Source organism: Anabrus simplex, chromosome 1 (genome assembly GCF_040414725.1).
Source record: "Anabrus simplex isolate iqAnaSimp1 chromosome 1, ASM4041472v1, whole genome shotgun sequence".
In the NCBI taxonomy this organism is placed as follows: Eukaryota; Metazoa; Arthropoda; class Insecta; order Orthoptera; family Tettigoniidae; genus Anabrus; species Anabrus simplex.
Window position 1 is genome coordinate 1,105,630,517 of NC_090265.1, and position 23,006 is coordinate 1,105,653,522.

Genomic DNA, 23,006 nt, shown 5'->3' on the forward strand with positions numbered 1-23,006 from the left:
GGAGACAAACAAGGGTTATTTTTCTGTCAATTGTCAAGTAATCTGTGATTCTAACCCCAAAATTCGTAATATAGTTGCAAGATGGCTTGTAACGTGGGCAACGCTATTGAATTCCACTGTTATTTTTTCCCATGTGTTCTTCTTTTCTTTCAATTTTACACCGCCAGTCTTCTTGAATTCTATAATGGTTTGGTACTTAGTGGCTAATTCAATAACTAATATTCTTTCTATTACAGAAAAATTCGTGCCCCTATTTCTATTCTAAATTTTTCCAATTTTCGATCACTGCAATCAGTTCTATTACAATCACGAAATAATATCTACCACAGAACTGAGGAAGAAAACGAAATACCGCGCAAGAAAGAGGCAAAAGAGCCCAGCGAGAAGTGTGTTCATAATCTCTGATTTTTAGTCACTGCCTCCTTGATCGGTACGGCAGCCGTTTCCGGCGAGGGTTATTACGGTGTTAGTTAACCCTCTGCCGAAATAGCTTGGTGAAACGTGTGACTTGTAAGAATGAGTTAAAATATTAACCCTAACTGAAAAAACCTAGGGTTAGAGTATATTTAACCCACATTGATGAAACCGGGCCTCGGTGGCTGGGCTGGGGGCGACAGATGTCTTGCCTGTCGCTAGTATCCCACCGAGGTCTGAACGAGGAGCTGTTGTTGTGGTGTCGCAGAATCCAGTGAGTAGGTGGGCTGGAGACGACGGAACGGAAGACTGTGTACTACCTGAGAGAACTGTGTGCTTGTGTATTTCTATGGACTGAGGATCGCCGTGAGTCAGCGAGGAAACCCGCTATCGCGAGTGGAAGGATAAACGAACATGTGTTAATGTTCGCTGTTGTGAGTATCGTCCTGCTGTTGAATACTGTTGAACTGTTTAGTTGTTCGCTGCATGTGACTGTGTGGATTACTGGAGTGTCTGTGGAGTCGAACCAACGAACAGTCGTCATGTGTCGAGTGGCCCGTAGCCCTGTGACTAGATCCAGCGGTCTACACACAGCATCCGTATGAGGTGACCGGACTTGGTGAAGTGAAAGTAAGGATTAAGTGTCCCCAGGTAGAGCAACGGGCTGGACCGCCTGATGCGCCATGAGGAAGAGCAATTTGTAAATAGACAGTAATTAGTAAGTGAGGCCATTCATAGCTGATTAGAATGGTGTGTGTGTGTGTGTGTGTGTGTATATATGTATGTGTGCATTTATTGGGTCAATCAATCAATCAATCAATACTGATCTGCATTTAGGGCAGTCGCCCAGGTGGCAGATTCCCTATCTGTTGCTTTCCTAGCCTTTTTCGAAATGATTTCAAAGAAATTGGAAATTTATTAAACATCTCCCTTGGTAAGTTATTCCAGTCCCTAACTCCCCTTCCTATAAATGAATATTTGCCCCAGTTTGTCCTCTTGAATTCCAACTTTATCTTCATATTGTGATCTTTCCTGCTTTTATAAACGCCTTTCAAACTTATTCGTCTTCTAATGTCATTCCACGCCATCTCTCCGCTGACAGCTCGAAACATACCACTTAGTCGAGCAGCTCTTCTTCTTTCTCTCAATTCTTCCCAACCCAAACATTGCAACATTTTTGTAACGCTACTCTTTTGTCGGAAATCACTCAGAACAAATCGAGCTGCTTTTCTTTGGATTTTTTCCAGTTCTTGAATCAGGTAATCCTGGTGGGGGTCCCATACACTGGAACCATACTCTAGTTGGGGTCTTACCAGAGACTTATATGCCCTCTCCTTTACATCCTTACTACAACCCCTTCATCCTGAAATAAATTAGAGTAATGAAACAGATGGAGTTTTATTCGTAACAAATTGGTGTCAGAAGTTAGAACAGACCCCATGTGTGATACATACGGTAATTGCAATCAGCGTGAATCAGTGGACCAGACACTGCAGGTTTCAACCGCCGTCGGAAATATTCCAGAACATCGGTGTATAGTGAGTACACACACATATGAATCTTTACATTTGCACCTTGTGTTAATTACTGCCTGCCAGTAGAGACAAGAGGTCACACGAAAATGGAGGTTCAGTTAAATGCGCTCTTTGATATGATGAAGAAGTTGGAAGAAAATCAAAAGAACGTAGAGGAGAAGATGGGAGACAATCGAAAGGAGATGAAAGACGGACAAAACATGACAGAAGAATGCCATTTCGTGCGTTGTTCTCGTTTGCCGGCTTACCTGTGAGTTTCTTGGAAATTCAACGGTAATATTCTGCCTCTAGCTACCTCGCGAAAATTCTGGCTCGAATCATCCGAGCTCTAAAAAGGTAGGCTGGCCGCGGACAGTCTGTCAGATTTTGGCTCCGTGGTGGAGTAAGTGTGACACTCAGTGAGTTGCGGTTCTGTGGCTGGGCTGAGGGCGACAGAGAAGTTGGCTGTTGGTAGTGTCCTACCGAGGTCTGAACCAGGAGCTGTTGTTGTGGTGTCGGAGAATCCAGTGAGCAGGTGGGCTGGAGACGACGGAACGGAAGACGTGTACTACCTGAGAGCATTCTGTACTTGTGTATTCCTGTAGACTGAGGATCGCCGTGAGTCACCGAGGAAGCCCGCTATCGCGAGTGCGAGGATAAATGGATGTTCGCTGTTGTATCATCCTGCTGTTGAATAATGTTAAGCTGTTTAGTTGTTCACTACATGTAACTGTATGAATTACTGGAGTGTCTGTGGAGTCGAACCAACGAACAGTCGTCGTGTGTCGAGTGACCCGTAGCCCTGTGACTAGATCCAGCGGTCTACACACAGCATCCGTATGAGGTGACCGGACTTGGTGAAGTGAAAGTAAGGATTAAGTGTCCCCAGGTAGAGCAACGGGCTAGACCGCCCGCTGAGCCATAAGAAAGAGCAATTATAGACAACAATTAGTAAGTGTGTAGCCATTCATAGCTGATTACAATTGTATATGTGTATATATGTGTGTGTGTGCATTTATTGGGCCATCCTGAAATAAATTAGAGTAGTGAAACAGATCGAGTTTTATTCGTAACAATACTTTTCTCATATTCAAGCACTCTGAAATGTCAGCCAAAGTACTTCAACTGTCACTGGTTTCGGTCGGTACCGCAGCGAAAGAATTTTGCCTTGTTTCTTTAACGTACCAGAAGATCTACTATTTTACACCGCGCCGACTTAGGCAGGTAGTTTAGTGAGGAAGGGTTAGAGCAGTGTTATATGTGGAAGGCAGTGATCGTGGGTTTCATTCAGTTACAGCCCCAACATTTGCTTGGAGTGAAATACCATCTGTATTCACAGTAGTACCGACAATGGTGATACGACCCATTATCTCCCAAATGCAAGCTTACAGCCACCTTCTCCGTTTGTACTCTTAAATGAGAACCTATACCGAGTTTCGATCCCTCATACTTTGAGCAAAGAAGGCGAGTACCTAACCAAATAGTCACGCAAGTAATCGAAACTAGTTTTAACGAAAGGCTAAGACTGCAATAAGAGTGCAGTGGGAAAATTGTAATCTAATCAGATAAAATCCAAGGATCTAATATAAAGTATAATATCGTCATATTCTGAAGAGAAAATTGGAGCTGCCAACCTGAATCACTACATGAGTGCTTCGAACACCTGGGCAGGATGGGGTTTAATTTCCCGCCAGGAAGTTGAACCATTTAGAAATGGGACTTCATCTTCTTGATATGGTCACTCAAACTGGAGAAGAAGGCCGCTGAATATGGAACTAACCACGCTACCTTATATCGAGGTTATTGATAATGAAAGCTATATTTGACTCCTTCGGGGTTCGTCTTGGCTTGTTCCGAGTAAGAATGAAACATGTTCGAGGCAAATACAGTTCCTAAGTTAGTAGACAAACGTCGTTGTGACTTACAATCTCCTGTGCATTTATCCGCTTTTAGTCGAACTTTGATGTACGGGAGTGAAAGCTACGTGGGCTCCGGATATCGTATCGTGAGTTGGAAGTAATAGAGACGAGAGTACCGACAGAAATTGCTGGTACAGTCGGATAAGGACAAAATGGCAGAGAGACAGTCGCAATGAGGAGGTAAAGGCTAAGTTAGGAATGTAGTCGATGGTTGAAACTGTGCGTGTAAACCGGCTTCAGTCATTGACTAATTGAAGGTGAATGACAGGGAATATGAGAATATGAGAATAACGGAGCCGGCTAGAGAGGGCAAGAGAATCAGAGAGAGATCAAGGCGATACATTAAATATTTAATGATCTAAAGGTAAGAGTTCTGAAACTAATCGAGACCACAAAGCTAAATATAACGTTGTGGAGGCGCTTAGTGAATTCACAGAGGCTTAAAGACTAAATGCTCAAAGGCATACTACTCTATTATGAAGATGTATGTATGTATGTATGTATGTATGTATGTATGTATGTATGTATGTATGTATGTGTGTGTGTATGTATGTATGTATGTACGTATGTATGTATGTATGTATGTATGTATGTATGTATGTATACCTATGAATCATGGGATGGGCTAGAGAATGGACGTGGGTGAACAGAAATTCGAGAAGGAATTCTGTTTCGAACTGAAAGTTAGTTACGTGGTGAGAAAACAAGTATGACTGTCACCTGGTAATAGAACCGATGTCTCTAGTATTTTGCTATCAACACGGAGTATTTTGCTCCTTTCTTTACTTTTGTTATTCATGGGAGCGATGTCGCTAGTACGTGCCTTCTTGACAGTTCTCCGGCGGTCACAGTTTTTTTAAAAAGCATGATATTCTTGTTATTCATTTCACAGTTTGCTCTACACCACAGAGATTTTTCTTTATTCTGCTCGCCGTATGAATAATAATATTTCCTTGTTGCTCTTGAATCTCGTTCTCCCGGTCATTTTAACTACTGTCTGAAAAGCTTACCTTTATTATGCAGCCCAAAATGATGGGTTCTCTTCCCTTGGAATTTAACATAAGAAATATACACACTTGTGACTTGTTTCTAGCCTGTCCCGTTGTGTAGAAGGTAGCATGTCTGATTTTTACCCTGAGCCTCTCATTTCCAAGTTCAATTTTTGGCTGTACAACGATATTTTACCTAGATTTGATGACTGAAATAGATTTAATTCAGTCTTGTGAGGCCAATTAAATGGATGACTGATATGAGAGGTAACGGGCCCGGCCATAAAAGTCAAGTTATACAGCTGGTGACTTCTCTTTGGCGTCATAAGGACCTACTTTCAGAATATGAGCTCCTTTCTGAAGCAACATATATTCACTCAGAGGTATAAATAACATATACGGTGATTCTTAACGTTTCTTTATTCAATCTATTTAATAATTTGTATACATGCTAGTTTCTTAAATTTTAATGCTATATTTTAGTAGTTCAAGTTCAGTAGCCTATCTTCATTTTAGGGATTTTATCGAGAAACAAATTATTATTGTATTGTCTTCCGGACGCAATATCGGTCGGACGTCTCACTGGTATGTAGACAGAGAGCATTTGAACTAAATTCCAGCCTCGCGGGTGTTTCTCACAACAGCGAGTGCGAGAGTCGTTGTCAAGTGTCGGTAGAGTTCAACGGCGGTGACGCAATCATACAACAGAACCTTTAGAGGTTTGTTCATCATCATCATCATCATCTGTTTACCCTCCAGGTTCGGTTTTTCCCTCGGACTTAGCGAGGGATCCCACCTCTACCGCCTCAAGGGCAGTGTCCTGGAGCTTCAGACTCTTGGTCGGGGGTACACCTGGGGAGTATGACCAGTACCTCGCCCAGGCGGCCTCACCTGCTATGCTGAACAGGGGCCTTGTGGAGGGATGGGAAGATTGGAAGGGATAGGCAAGGAAGAGGGACGGAAGCGGCCGTGGCCTTAAGTTAGGTACCATCCCGGCATTCGCCTGGAGGAGAAGTGGGAAACCACGGAAAACCACTTCCAGGATGGCTGAGGTGGGAATCGAACCCACCTCTACTCAGTTGACCTCCCGAGGCTGAGTGGACCCCGTTCCAGCCCTCGTACCACTTTTCAAATTTCGTGGCAGAGCCGGGAATCGAACCCGGGCCTCCGGGGGTGGCAGCTAATCACGCTAACCACTACACCACAGAGGCGGCTTAGAGGTTTGTTACTTACCAATATTATGAAAGGTGATGGTAAAACAGCGTGTCCTCATTGTTCACATATTCCTGGCACCTCTTAGTGAGAACTTTACGCCGTCTGTTTGGCTTCTTAGACTGAACACTTTCCGAAACCTGAAATTTATTATAATGAGCATAGATAGTTGTACGACCTGGAACTTTTACACCAGGGAATCTTTCTTCAAATCGTGTTTGGACTAGACGGGTTGACTAAGTTAACACGTATGAATCATACGTAAACAAACGTTGTGCACTAGCAAACTTATACTGAACTATGAACAACATACAAGTTATTAACGTGTTTCTCGATTGACGCTCACTAACTAACAAGGTTGCCCTGCATCTAAATCCAGGAGAGATGTGCACACACATCTAGAGCGTTCAACTCGGCAAACGGCTGTCCTGTCGTCGATAGGAAAAATACGGCGCAGCTGGTTCTTAGTTCAAAAGCTCTCACTCTATATATGTACTGTATGTTACCATTCTTTACTTTCTTAGTGATGTAGTGCGGCAGGAGAGATCTCACATGTGGCAAGGGCAGATACACTTAAGAAAATGGAAATTGCAACACCATGAAGGCATTGGTCATTTGTGTTGATTTTCAGGATATGGAACGATGCCATATAGTTATGTAAACGATCAAAGTTTCAGACCAATTGGATTGTTGCTGCAGGTCTCCCTACGTGATTGGTCGCGGAGGAATCAACTCCAGTATACGGACTCTGGTGTAGCGTAGTTGACTTGCAGTCATTGCAGTGAAGTGTTCCCCGTCAAACATGCCTCGACGACAGAGAAGAGCAAGCTATCAACGAATGTCGCCGTTTGAGAGGGCTCGGATAATTGGGCTGTGTGAGGCTGGATTATCGCTAAGGACTGTCGCTGCACGTCTTGGCCGACAGACATCTACGGTACAACGTGCATGGCAGCAGTGGTGAAATGAAGGTACCCACACTCGTAGACCTGGCACAGGTCCAACGCGAGTGACAACTGTGAGAGAGGATCGCCGCATCATTCGGATGGCCCGGATGGAACCCCATGCAACAGTAGCACAAATTCGAGCAGCTGTGGCACCCCACGTTACACAACAAACAGTTGGTAATCGCCTGCGTAAAGCTGGATTACGAGCCCGTGTCCCTGCAGAAGGTGTTCCATTGACCCCACAACAGCGACGTGTAAGGCTGGCCTGGTGTCGAGAAAGATCGACGTGGGTCGACGAATGGCATAGGGTCGTCTTTAGTGATGAATCGCGCTTCTGTCTTGCCCGCAGTGATCGCCGGAATCATGTACGCCGACGTACCGGGGAGAGGGGCCACCCAGATCTTATTGTCGAGAGGCACACAGGGCTAACATCAAGCATTATGGTCTAGGGAGCTATTGGCTTTAATGTGACATCACAATTAGTGCTTGTTGAGGGCACTGCGACTGCTCGACAGTACGTTGATAGGGTACTCAATCCAGTGGTTGTCCCTATGATGGCGAACATTGTTAATGGGATGTTTCAGCAGGACAATAACCCGGGTTCACACTGCACGCATCTCCAGAGAAGCTCTCCACGACATCACAACCTTAGAATGGCCCGCCAGATCCCCGGACCTCAGTCCTATTGAGCATGTGTGGGACATGATGGATCGACAACTGGCCAACCGTCCTCAGCCACCCACAATTCTGGAAAAACTGACCCGTGCAGTGCAGCAAGCATGGACCACAATTCCTCAGGAAGCGATCCAGGGCCTTATTGACTCCATGCCTCGACGAATTCATCAATGTATTGCAGCTCGTGGTGGGCACATCCTGTATTGTTTGTTGTCCAAACTTGCGGTCAGAGGGATCTGAAAGTGTAATCATCGAATCACAACCGAACAGTCGTCCTGCATGTTCAATTGCAGCAATTTAGTACCACTCCTTCTGGGTGTTGCAATTTCCATTTTCTTCAGTGTATCTCGACAATGTTCCAGCACACTGGTTGCTTCGTAACATACTGTGGTAATCTACAGATCTCACTTTAGTGGATTACTACCTGTTTCCGAGAGTCAAAATCCTGTTCAAGGAGCGGAGATTCACGTCAGCCAAAGAAGTGAAGAAGAATCTGACGCGCGCTCTGCAAGAAATAACTAAGGATGGACTAAAGGATTGTTTCAAAAAATGGTACGGACACTGGCAGAAGTGTGTCAATGCCGAAGGGCCTCATTTTGAAGGTGGTGTTATGTAAATGGTCCCAAACCAAACCAAACCCCATGGCACTACAGCCCTTGAAGGGCCTTGGCCTACCAAGCGACCGCTGCTCAGCCCGAAGGCCTGCAGATGACGAGGTGTCGTGTGGTCAGCACGACGAATCCTCTCGGCCGTTATTCTTGGCTTTCTAGACCGGGGCCGCTATCTCACCGTCAGATAGCTCCTCAATTCTAATCACGTAGGCTGAGTGGACCTCGAACCAGCCCTCAGGTCCAGGTAAAAATCCCTGACCTGGCCGGGAATCGAACCCGGGGCCTCCGGGTGAGAGGCAGGCACGCTACCCCTATACCACGGGGCCGGTCCCATGGTCCCATGTACCCTATAATAAAAGTTTCCACAAATTTTCGGTACTCTATCGTTATCTATACCGTGTATAAAATTGACGATAGTTTGGATGCTCTATAGACGGAATTCGCGACGTGATCGTTCCTATACAACTAGTTAACGCTCCAAGAGAAGTGTGTCATAAGAGTTGGTTATCCAATCAAGGAGGGAAATAATGTATAAATTTTGATAACGATTGTAATTTGTAGTAGTCATGTTGACAGTGTGTGTGCCTCACGAAGACAATGGACAGGAAAACAATACGGCGACTTACCATTCCAGATGCTCCAATGTATGGTGTAAATAAGTAATCATTATTACGGTTTACAGCTCTTTTAACTATCACAGACTCAAACAATTATTATTATTATTAGTGGAGAGGTGACGTGGAATTACATTAGTAGAAGAATAAACTTGAATGTTTTGTTATAGGAAGTCCCCTGTTCAGCACAGCAGGTGAGGCCCCCTGAGCGATGTACTGGTCATTCTCCCCAGTTGTATCTCAGACCCAGAGTCTGGAGCTCCAGGACACTGCCCTTGAGGTGGGATCCCTCTTTGAGTCCGAGGGTAAAATCGACCCTGGAGTGTAAAAAGAAGAAATAGAAGAATAAGAATAAGTATTGTTATAGGTAGGAAAGGTCATAATTTAAATGTGAAGTTGGAATTCAAAACGACGAATTGGGGCAAATGTTAGTTTGTAGGAAGAAGAATTTAGTATTGGATTAATTTTACCATGGGACATGTTCTATACACTTCCTACTACTTCGACGTTTTTTAAGAAAGGACTAGGTAAACAAATGATAGGGATCTGCCACCTGGGCGACTTCCCCAAATGCAGATCAATGATAATTGTTTGATTGATTGAAAATCGAGCTTCGTATGAGGAGAAAGTAAGATAAAAAATAAAGTGTTTGCTTCGAGCGAATTTCTCATTCTCATTATGCCACTTGGACAAGTGTACATTTCTTGGAATTCTGACTTCTACCGACACAGGTGTGTCTGTTGCCCAAATAGAACTAGTCGTTTACTTTCTTAAGGTTGTACTTCATAATTAAATATTACCTGCCTCATACAATTTCCTGGTTATAGCGTTACTTGTCACATTTTTCATGGCCGTTGAAAACTGGTGTCTTTATCATTAAATGCTATATTTATGTTTCATGTCCTCGCTAATTTGGTATAAAATATCATAGATAAATAAATATCTTACTGGCTAAATAAATCAATTACAGCGACGCATTCATCATACATACCCGTATATGTGTTTGTTTGCTTATTTGAACGTGTGCTAGTTTCTGATAATACCTGTGAAACATGTTGCAATCAGTTGCTTGAGAATTAGCATGACGCAATATGTTAAAATAAGTGGATGCTAATTCACTTTATTTATAAAAGTAATAAATCGTTGGCTTTCTTTTAAAATCTCGTATTCCAATGCTCTTCTTACCCATTATATTCCTTGATATTGGTCACGCCTCCAAGCCAATTTTCGTTGAGTTTATTTTTCTATGTAAGCATGAAAAGGAAAATGAACCGTAAATACATTATACTGCAGGAGTGCCTAAGTTCGTCATGCAAACAACATTCCTACAATAAGGTATGGTAAGGTCCATTTTCCTTTACACAGTAGCATAGGAAAATGAACACAACGAAAATTATTCTGATGGACTATATATAAATACGTGGCTGGGAGGTGTGATTAGTCTTAAGGAATATAATGGGTGGGAAGACCATTGGGATATACGAGGTTTTGAAAGAAAGCCATCGATATGTACATCAAACCCAAGAATAATTTTTAATTCAGAGAAATAGATTAATACGAAATTTGCAAAAGGTTTAAGTAATACGTATTTTATACCATTACTCAACATTCTCGACGTGGTGTCGTTACAGTTTATGCCGAGTTATCGGCGATGTAAGCACCCTAACAATACCAGGAGGGGATTCCCCCACTCTGCAGCTCGCTATTAGACCATTTACACATTCACGCTGCTGCATGAATTCTCCATCGTCCTCAACAACCATTATTTCTTATTAGTCTGGGATGTTGCAGTGAAGGGAGTTTTACGTAACCCGATCACCACTAAGTCTCCGTCACAAGTTATTTGGCTCAACAACACAAGAGCCCCCATGAGCATACATTGTAAAGAAGTTTTCAAGCCCTCTATCGGGTTATTGATGAAGCTGTAATACGATGAGACATCCCCAATTTGTCAGGCCACGCGTCGTCTCTTCCTTCAGTCAGTGGTGGTAACAGCACCCACGAGCCTCCCGTCTTCTTCCGACGTGGTGACGAGAAGCTTAGTAGCACTTAGGATAACGTGCAAACATATGGCGTTGTGAAGGCTATTGAAAACGTGGGCATTTTATCTTGCATACCTAATAAGGATTTGAGTAGATTTTAAACTTGGCTGTTTTAACATAATGGCGTTGAAGTGAACCGTTTTACTTTAGATTTGCAACCAAAAGGGCTTATTGTTGAAAACAGACCACTTCTCAACGTACACAGAACAACAAAAATACAAACTTTAATGTAGGCCTTTAAACTCACGTCCAGCACTACGGTACAAAGATAACGAGTCTGTCTCTTAGCCGGAAGCCCCGGTTTCGAATCGAGGCAAATTCAGGAATTTTTACTTGCTGTCAAGGTTCCTTTAATCTACGTGAGAACAATTGAGGTGCTATCTCACGGTGAGTAACGGTTCCGATCTAGGAAGCCAAGAAAAACGCCCGAAATAATTCGTTACACCGACCAAGCATCAGGTCGTAGTCTGCAGGCCTTCGGAATGAGCAGCGGTCACTTGGTAAGCCAGGTCTGTAGTGCCATGAGGCATGCTTGTTTGCTATTTTAACTCACAAGACTAGAGTCATCATGCTGATGTTATAATATATAAGTACAAAATGTTGAATATCTAGTATTGCAAGGGATGGGATGTGAAATAATTTTCTATTCAAAAAGTTTCGTAATTTTTAAATTGCATTCCAATCGAGTGTTAGGCCTATACAGAGATAAGGTTGGCATCCATGCGTGGTTTTGACCTCACTAAGAGGCTGTTGTGGTAGCATTCTTTTCTATCCGTTCATATCTGTCCAGGGTTGTGCAGAGTTGTGATTGTTCTCGAATGTTGAAATATGTGAGGAAAGCAACAGGAAACTATCTCACTCCTTATTTGATTGGAATGCCTCATCAGTGACGCCTAGAATATTTATGACAGGTGTTGGCGGAACTGTGGAGGATCAAAACAGCCTTCGGGCAGAATACCCAACATAAACATACCCACCTTTCGGGATCAAGGTATCGATATGAAATTCTATCCCCGAACAAGAAATCCTTCACTGAGGCATATCAAATGATTTATTTTCATTACATTCAACATTTCATGAAGTGTTAATTTGATGAGCAGTCTTCAAACCATACCTGATGTTCTTAATGATTTAATAGGTTTAAAAGTGACCAGTAGTCGGCTAACAATGACTCCCGCTGAAGACATCCTTTAACATCAACCGAAGACGGACATTTAATGGGTGAACGGAATTGTGAATTCTAATGGACACTCGAATATCGTTGATACTATCAGAAAAGCTCCCTCCGTAGAGCAGTGGCAGAGTGTCGGCCTCCTGATTCCAAGATCACGCCTTCAGTCTCTATAAAGGTTGCCGGATTTTTGAAGGGTAGAAGAAAGCTCATTTGACACTCCATGCGGCACGTTGAAAAGTGAAATGGCGTATGGCTTTTAGTGCCGGCAGTGTTCGAGGACAAGTTCGGCTCGCCAGATGGAGGTCTTTCGATTTGACACCCCCAGGCGACCTGCGTGTCGTGATGAGGATGAAATGATGATGAAGGTGACACATACACCCAGTCCCCGTGCCAGCGAAATCAACCAATGATGGTTAAAACTCCCGACCCTTCCGGGAATCGAACCCGAGACTCCTGTTACCAAAGGCCAGCACGCTAACCATTTAGCCATGGAGCCGTACCATGCGGCACTTTGTAAATATGTAGAAGACCTCCGGCGACACAATTAGTATTTATCCGACAAAATTAATTAAAAATTAGCCATAGATCACCCAAGAGAGGTCTGGTTTACTCTGTCATCTGGCGGAGTAAAATGGAACGTCGAAATTGACGTGTAGGCAGCCTAGACCGAGTCAAATCAAAACGCCTGTACACGGTAACCGAGACATGCTATTATTATTATTAGTAGTAATATAAGAAAATTGTTGTGACATTCTAGAAGAGATGTGAGGAGGAAAAGCCTCTTCATCATGTCTGTGCGTCGGCGCACAATTTGATGTTAGTTTGTGATTTCTGTGAACATTGGTCTTTCCTCTCCATAACTCGACCGGCCACTTACAGACTTATCTAAAGAGTTGAAGTATTCAGTGAAGGGAAAGTTTTCAACAAAATAGAGATCAGAAACAATGCAGTGGAAGCTACGTCCATTCACAAGTAGCGCTAAAATATATATCATCCAATGAATCCATCAACTCTGCAATCATATCTCACTGGATCCGGACATCACGGATAGCCATGTTTCACATGAACGTACTCGCAGTTTTCTGACAAGTTTGTATTCACACTTTTTAAATCTCGGTGCCTCTCGTTTTTTTTGCGATTTTGCTTTACGTCGCACCGACACAGATATGTCTTATGGCGACGATGGGATAGGAAAGGCCTAGGAAGTGGAAGGAAGCGGCCGTGGCCTTAATTAAGGTACAGTCCCGGCATTTGCCTGGTGTGAAAATGGGAAACCGCGTAAAACCATCTTCAGGGCTGCCGACAGTGGGGCTCGAACCCACTATCTCCCGATTACTGGACACTGGCCGCACTTAAGCGATTGCAGCTATCGAGCTTGGTCCTCTCTTTTTTTTATCAACTTCGTTATTTATTGATGTTAATCTTACCCTGAACTTGCTCCTAATTCAAGTAGCTCTTCAATCTAGAAGGATACAAGTTCACCCATGGCGTGTGTTTATGTCACAAGTTTAATGAAAACTATTTCCTGTGTTTTCTTGGCAGGTATGCTGACCCTGTGTTCATTAATTCCTAATTTTCTTATTGGCTACCATCACCTGGGCATATTGCCCACGTCATCGGCAAATTTCAAGCTGATTGGTACCGATGATGTAACCTTCCGCCTCTGTCTTACCTTTGATTGGTTATTTTTTAAATTTCTTATTTAATATTTTCAAAATTATTTATTGAATGTTATTACTAATATTCCTCCAGGTCTTCTTTTCTGTATTTTTTGTATGCTGTTATTATTCTCTGTAGTAACTTAATCGTTAGTTTTCCAGCGCTATTTTCGTCTTCCGCCTGCAGAATTTTCCATCCCTCTACATAATGCTAGCAGCAGACTCGTTAGCTTGCATTCAGTCATCAGAAGTACCACTCGCCAACGCAACTTGGGCTCTCCTTGCAGCTTTGAGCCACGTTGACATGCCAAGAAGCAGCTAGCATAATCTTCAGTTGCCACCTTCGTGGCAGAGTGTTTGTTTCATGTTCAACGCAGAGACACATTAGATGGCAATTTGGACTCTGCATTAGTCTGCCTTCCTTCGTATTCGCCAGCAGCACTAAGTTCGTATGGCTCTTCTTTTTTCTTCTTTTTTTTTTTTGCTAGGGGCTTTACGTCGCACCGACACAGATAGGTCTTATGGCGACTATGGGATGGGAAAGGCCTAGGAGTTGGAAGGAAGCGGCCGTGGCCTTAATTAAGGTACAGCCGCAGCATTTGCCTGGTGTGAAAATGGGAAACCACGGAAAACCATCTTCAGGGCTCTTCTTTTTAAAAATACTGCTGACCATTCATCTAGACGCCGGTGAAGATCTGTTCACCTGAGTTTTTCTTTCAGCTAGTCATCGCAGTTTTTATGGCTGAAGGCTCTAAACGCTGCTATCTGGTTTCTTAACAGTTTCTTTGGACTTCTTCTCCCTAGAGGAGCGCTACAAATCTTTTCTCTTCAAGATCCTGTTATCTAGTTGAATAGTACTTTTGAACACTTGTCAATCAATTTGCTTTACTCTATTTAAATTTAACGTTTTCTTGTAATCTTTAATTCAATATAATATTATGTTGTTATAAATACTTTTGTAACTTAACTTATGGTTTGACATTAGTCTGCCTACAATACAGTTTGTGGATTTCTTTCGGCTTATGCTGAATTTTTCTAGCTTTAGTAAGACATCAGTCAACATTTAATGTACAGTACCCGTGGCTGTTTAGCTTGAGGTCTCGCACTTAACTCCCTTTAAAGAATGTAAAAATTTTGCTTCTTTTAATGTGATTTTTTAATTCTTTTTTATTCTTAATATTGTTAAAATAAATTGTGTAACTGAGAGTTCGTCACGTAGATCATGCGTCACCCCGTAATCTGTAGGCTTTTGAGCGGAAAAGCGATCGTTCGATGGACCAATGGTGTAATACCATGGTTTGCTTTACAGTGCTAAACTGCTTCGTTTCGCTTAGAATACATCATGGCTGAGGAAGATTAAATTATACCTATTAAGTTACAGGAAGATCGGAAATACTATCTTCCTAATTATTAATTCAAAACTACTTGTTCGTTGGGCTATGGTACTTATTAGGAGCAAGATGGGAACTGATGATAAAAATTAAGGATGTTCTCATAACAGTTCTGCAGTCTCCAAGGCGAAATGTCTCATTATACACATATAAGACCAGGCTATGTCAGAAGACCACGTGTGTTTTATGGAGAACAATAACTGTGATTTTTCCGTAACGACCGAGAGAAGGCGATAAGTGTTATGAGGAGAGTAGCGCCAGTTAGCGAGATTGTCAGCTGGGTGTCGGTGTGGCCCAGCTGACTCCAGTAATTACTGAAGAGCGAACCCTTCAAGGTCTGTCGATGGTAAAATGCCGAGGGGTTGGATATGCTAATAGAGACATGTCAGGAACACATTACCCGAGAGAGAAACTCCCCATTAACACAGGATGATGGTGCTCTTCATATACAGTATGATTAAAATCTATCTGATACCTATTAGACAAATGAACACAACCCAACTTTAACCATCATCATTCTTCGAAATAAAAAGTTAGATACTGTAAACTCCCGGTTGCCCTCCTCTGTGGTGCAGTGGTTAGTGTGATTAGCTGTCATCCCCAAAGGCCCGGGTTCGATTCCAGGCTCTTCCACGAAATTTGAAAAGTGGTACGAAGGCTGGAACGGGGTCCACTCAGCCTCGGGAGGTCAACTGTGTAGAGAGAAGTTCGATTCCCACCTCAGCCATCCTCGAAGTGGCTCAGGTAAATGCCGGGATGGTACCTAATTTAAGGCCACGGCCGCTTCCTTTCGATCTTCCCATCCACCACAAGGCCCCTGTTCAGCATAGCAGGCAAGGCCGCCTGGGCGAGGTACTGGTTTTCTTTCCCAGTTGTATCCCCCGACCCAAATTCTCACGCTCCAGGCACTGCCCTTGAGGGGGTAGAGGTGGGATCCCTCGCTGAGTCCGAGGGAAAAGCCAACCCTGGAGGGTAACTGTGTTAAGAAAGAGAAATAAATAAATAAATAAATAAATAAATAAATAAATAAATAAATAAATAAATAAATAAATAAATAAAGAACGAAATAAAGAAAGAAAGCAGGAAAGAAAGAAACTCGCTATTATTCAGGATAATGAAGTGAAAGCATGCACAAGAAACTGAAAAATAGGAATTAATAATAATAATAATAATAATAATAATAATAATAATAATAATAATAATAATAATAATGCCTCAGCTACCCCTTTAGGCCTACAGACATTCCAATGGGACGCCAAATTAAGCTGCCTGCACGTTAACTCAGATGTTCCATTCTGCTCTGCCAGACGGCAGATCTATGGCTAAATTTTAGGTCTTGATACCCAGTCCGTAGTTTTTACAGGTCTCATTTTCCCCGAAGTTCGCCGAGGCCGCAGTTCCTACGTGGAAGCGTATTAAAACAAATTTAAATTTGCTGGTCGGCTTTTCTATGAGATTAACAACGCCCAAAAATTTTTTCCCACATTACCATTTCACATGTCGCGGTACCTCAGACATCATATTGACAATATGCACTGTAGGCCAGACTGAGAGACATACAGACGATGAACTCACGTACGGATCGATTCCGATAGGATACACTTACCACATATGTTACTTTAACATACCGGGCTGTGTAGCGACTATAGAGCACTGGCCTTCTGAGCCAAACTTGGGAAATTCGATCATGGCTTAGTCCGGTGGTGTTTGTAGGTGCTCGAAAACGTCAGCTTCGTGTTGGTAGATTTACTGCCATTTAAAATAACTCTTGCGGGACAATATTCTGGCACCTCGGCGTCTCCAAAAACCGAAACAGTAGTTAATGGGACATAAAAACAATTACATCCCCATAACTTTAACATCACTTATAAGGTTTGTGGTGTTTAAACACTGCGTGTAGGACTATGGTGAACATGGCAAGATCACCCCTTGATGCTACTGGCCGAATTCGAATTGTGACATTGTTGCAGGAAGGATGGCGACAAGTGAATGTCACAGCTCATGTTGCAGTGAGTCAGAATGATGTCTCCAGAGTTTGGAAAAAGTTCAAAGAGACACATACGATTGTTGATCGACAACGGGCGGGACGCCAATGCAAAAGAACTCACAGGGAGAATAAGCACTTGTTGCTTTAAGCACGTCGTAGATCCAATGCTACTGCCACCTCGTTCCGGACCTCTTCGGAGGGTCACTGGTGTGAATGTTTCAAATCAGGCAGTCAAGTGTCGGCTGCACGGTGGAGGACTGATATTGAGGAGGTCTGTGCCGAAAACTCATCTTATACCACATTATAGGGCAGCTTGTGTGAGGTGGAAAACATGACATTAGAAATAGTGGGAGTGTACGTTCTCGCACTCATCAACAGAAGCATTAGAGTCTAGAGTTGGAACGAACCCTTCATCCTGGAGCCAATCAGCAGCAAGGAGAGGGATCATGTTTGGTCGACGCACGCCTCTAATTCCCATCCAGGGTAACGTGACTGGTCTGGTACAGTACAGAATTTGCTGCCACTGTGGGTGAGAACTTTACACTAGTTGATGATAATGCTCGGGCCCACCGAGATGGAGTAATGAATCAGTTCTTTGAGAAGCATGACATGCAGTGAATGGAGTGGCTGGCATATTCTGCGGACATGCATTGTGTTCAACATACGTGGTCCACCGTTCTAATTCGCCTGTTAACATTCAGTAACTGACTGAAATTGCTATCCTAGAGTGGGATAATCTACCTCAAAACAAGTTGACGTATTTGGCGCTGACAAGGGAACTGCCCATATTGACATATCGAAATCGACAATGAAATTTAGTAGAGACAAAGCAATGTAAAAAATCAGCTGTCACTTCGATTTGTAAGGTCCTAAAATCGATAACGTAAATGTCTAATAGAATTGCACGCGTTAGCGTTTAGCTCGACGTGGGCAGCCCTGGTGACCAGCTGAAGCGACCGGGTTACCTTGAGCTTTCTGCGCTAGTCATTTGACACATGTTCCTTTGAAAGAACAGTCACGAATCCGGCTAATGTTGTAGAGTATGCTTTACATTATTCCCGTGAAAAAGGTTTCTCCTCTTCCCGCGAAATAACTTCGGAAGAAAGGGAGATGGGTCGACATGTGATCGAACTAATTGAAAATTATTCCATGGGTGGCAGCATCGTCTCGGAGTCGTGTATAGAGAGAAAGTGACAGTGAAAGTGATACTGGAAGCAGCGACACCTCTCCTCCACTATTTGAAAGAGAAGGCAGCACACCATTGCTAGGAACAAGATGTGTTACGGATCTGATTTTGAGCCCCGAGTCTGACTCCCATCAATCCAGTGGAGTGACACGGCAGTCACCTGGAAAATCTACTAGTTCAAGCTATGCTTCCAGTCCACAGAAAAAAGTGAAACAAATTGTAGATCTTGCGTACAAGAGAAAAGCTGTAAATTTATGGTGAAAAAATAAGGGGGGGTAATAAGAAGCGGCTTTCATTAACCACTGTTCGCAAAAGTTGTCGTAGGTGACGTCACTACGACAACTGTACAGGTGGAAGAGCCAATTAGAATCTGCATCAGTAAGCCCCAATGAACACAGGAAAATGATGCATTCAAAATTATTTTCTCGCTTTACAGAAACAAGTAGTCTGAAGCGGAATGTATGCGATGAAGACCTGCGACTGTGGGCCTTGAAAATTTCTAGAGAGATTTCAATGGGGCGAACTAATTTCAGCGCATGTGCTAGTTGGTTGAGTCGTTTTAAGAAAAAGTTCAGAATAAAGAGTAGAAAAAATACGAAATGTGTATACTGTACGTATCTGCAACAAGAGGACGAAAAAGGTAAAGTCGCAAAGAAATTTGTGGAAGCGGCTACAGAGCAATTTTTAGACTACACCCCTTCTTCAGTATACAATACTGATCAGAGTGGTTTCGTGCGCGAAATGAAAGTGAAAAGGACTCTACCGTTTGTTGGTGAGAAACATACAGAAACAATTACTCAGTCAGTTAGTGCACTCACACATTCGTACACAATTATGCCTAAAATTAGTATGGCCGTTACTCTTTTCCCGAAATTATTCATTGCACTACAGGTGACAACTGGAACTTTCGGTGCGAGAGTTCCCGAAGAAATGTTTCAAGCCGGAAATATAATTGTGACAGTCACACAATCAAGGAAAATGGGAAAAATTCATTAAAGTATTCTCTTCCCATTTGCGGAAGGGAAGTGTTTGCTAGTACTAGATTCCTGGACTGCTTATAGTGATAAGAGTTGAAGGCATTCCTCCAGGTAACAGTGTAGAAATTCCTCCAGATTCCTCCCGGAGCTACAGGTAAAATACAGCTCTTGGACAAATTTTTCTTCCGGCAGTGAAAGGCTTTGTACAGCCGCTTAACAGACATTGTGCCGACTTGTGAACACTTTCAGTTTGATGTTTATCAAAGAAACAGCGCACTGAAAATGCAGTCCTTCACACATTTTCAATTTTCTTCCCCATGGTTCAAGGCTATGATTAAATATGACCTTGGCGCTTGGAAGCCTGCCAGTTCATTCTCTCTCTCTCTCTCCAGCACAACTGCAACTCCACTCCGCTCTGTGCCGCGCGAGCCAGCAGAAAGCAAGGGTTGTCCAGTAAGCTGCTTTGTCACATGGATTTTGTATCAAGACTTTGAAACCTTCCAGTTCGAAATTTCACTGTCGATTTCGATGTGACAGTATGGACAGTTCCCTTGTGAGTATGGCTCGTCGTGTTCCAGCATGCTACAAGGTTCGAGGTGGCTATACACAGTACTACCGGGCTAGTTGGCCGTGCGCGTAGAGGCGCGCGGCTGTGAGCTCGCATCCGGGAGATAGTAGGTTCGAATCCCACTATCGGCAGCCCTGAAGATGGTTTTCTGTGGTTTCCCATTTTCACACCAAGCAAATGCTGGGGCTGTACCTTAATTAAGGCCACGGCCGCTTCCTTCCAACTCCTAGGCCTTTCCCATCCCATCGTCGCCATAAGACCTATCTGTGTCGGTGCGACGTAAAGCCCCTAGCAAAAAATACACAGTACTGATTGCCGGGCTGAGTGGTTCAGATGGTTAAAGCGCTGGCCTTCTGACCCCAACTTGGCAGGTTCGATTCTGACTCAGTCCCGTGTTATTTGAAGGCGCTCAAATGCGGCAGTTTCGTGTCGGTAGATTTACTGACACGTGAAGGAACTCCTGAGGGACTATATTCTAGTACCTCTGTGTCACTGAAAATCGTAAAAGTAGTTAGGGGGACGTAAAGCGAATAACGTTATTATTATTATTATTATTATTTATTATTATTATTATTAATATTACGGTACTGTTCTGCCACCAATTGAACGATTTTGTGTTGAAAATCCCACATTACCAACTTTGTACTTTTGTAGCGCTTCTGTTGGTTTTGCATTATGGACTTCATGTTGTGTGAAGTATATTTTTAAGATCCACCACTCTAACTGCTTATTACAAAATCCTCCAGGCCTTCTGTTCTAACAGTTGCGGACAATTTATACTCCTATTCCATAATCTACTGCCAACTTAGCAGCTGACTCTCCCTTCGCGAATGTTTCTTTTTTTCTACGACTTCCAATTTTTACTGTAGTTTTATAAAAGAATTGCTTTTGTTTCTGCCATGCTTTACGGACTGATTTTTTAAAGATTATCAATTTTCACTGAGACTTTATACTAGTGGTTCCCAAAAAGCGGGGCGTGCACTCCTGGGGAAGGACTGTGCAATAATTATCTATTTTTATATTATATTATATTATATTATATTATATTATATTATATTATATTATATTATATTATATTATATCATCATCATCATCATCATCATCATCATCTGTTTACCCTCCAGGTTCGGTTTTTCCCTCGGACTTAGCGAGGGATCCCACCTCTACCGCCTCAAGGGCAGTGTCCTGGAGCTTCAGACTCCTGGTCGGGGGATACAACTCGGGAGTATGACCAGTACCTCGCCCAGGCGGCCTCACCTGCTATGCTGAACAGGGGCCTTGTGGAGGGATGGGAAGATTGGAAGGGATAGGCAAGGAAGGGGGAAGGAAGCGGCCGTGGCCTTAAGTTAGGTACCATCCCGGCATTCGCCTGGAGAAGTGGGAAACCACGGAAAACCACTTCCAGGATGGCTGAGGTGGGAATCGAACCCACCTCTACTCAGCTGACCTCCCGAGGCTGAGTGGACCCCGTTCCAGCCCTCGTACCACTTTTCAAATTTCGTGGCAGAGCCGGGAATCGAACCCGGGCCTCCGGGGGTGGCAGCTAATCACGCTAACCACTACACCACAGAGGCGGACATATTATATTATATTATATTATATTATATTATATTATATTATATTATATTATATTATATTATATTATAGATACCTTACTCAGGTTAAAACAAGTACGTGTGATCTGATAAATAGTGTGACTACTCCAACCACTACTCTTATACCTACACATCTTCCACACAACATAAATAACATTTGTTTGAGCGCCAGTTGCTTTTTTTAAGAAAAACAACAAAATTCGGTAGAGCATACCTCTTATATCAATTATCTCAAGGCGTGAGGTGATAAACTCACATATCTGGCAATATACAGGGATATGGATCAGGAAAATATTAAATTACTGTTGCATTTCCACAATTGAGGATTGTACATGGAACTGGAATCACTTATTATAATTAAAATAAAACTGAGTTTATGACTATAATTTACGTCACAATGAACAATCATTGACGTCTTTTAATTTAACAAAAGAAATATATCGTGAGATTTGCGGTACTAATAAAAGGAAAATTTCATTTAAACAAAAAAAAGCTATTGGCATGAACTTGAAGTGAGATGTGATATCGCCGCTGATTACATTCTTCTTCATGTTATGAATGCATAACATGTCTGATGCTTTAATTACCTGATGTCGGCATACACCGCTGTTGAACTTGAAATTCTTGGGAAAACCTCTGAGCTGAAGTCGGGAGCCGTCTGCTGTTATCTTCTTATATAACAAGGAGTTGGCCTACATACCATGTACGCGTGTAGGGAGCTCCAATGTAATTACGTCCACTCAATATATTATAAGAAATTGGAAAATATTATTGAAACATCTTGTGAAGTCCATCCTCACAAGAAGATGATGTTTCTTTATCTGCATAGTACCCGTCTCTGCTCAGATACAACCACCACTTGTAGACCTCCTCGATTATTACTTCTTCAGACACAACTCTTAGCTCTGACCATCACACTAAGACCACTTCTTCCATTTGATACATCTGACTGTTTCATATGATCTGCACAATATGATCTGAATAATATGAGCTGAATATGAACAGAATACCTCACCCCACCGTCGCCTCGACTTATCTAACCTCGCGATGACGACTCATCTCCCTACTCACTGTTCATCCCTTCCACTTCAACATACAGTAGCTGGCGAATACTGACACTTGGTCGCAATCACATGCCCACGCACTGATGTCATCGGTCATGTGTCGTCTAAGCGTACTCAAGCGGATTGAGAATGACTATGCTGAATGCGTCACCGGGAAATCTACTTGCACAGTTAAACATAGCCTCGATTGCAAAATACTATGCCAGCTCATCTAACCAGAGTTACAAGCCACAGCATGACAATATGAAACCAACAAATCTCACTTACTACAATACAGAATAATTACAAATAAATTTCACTTAACCTATGATTAAATACAATAATATACGTGATACCTAATTATTACAGTCTAAATGATGAGAAACAGAATATATAAAATCTAATGAATCGGGTTAATAATAATAATAATAATAATAATAATAATAATAATAATAATAATAATAATAAATACTGAATGGAATCTGTAACCCTG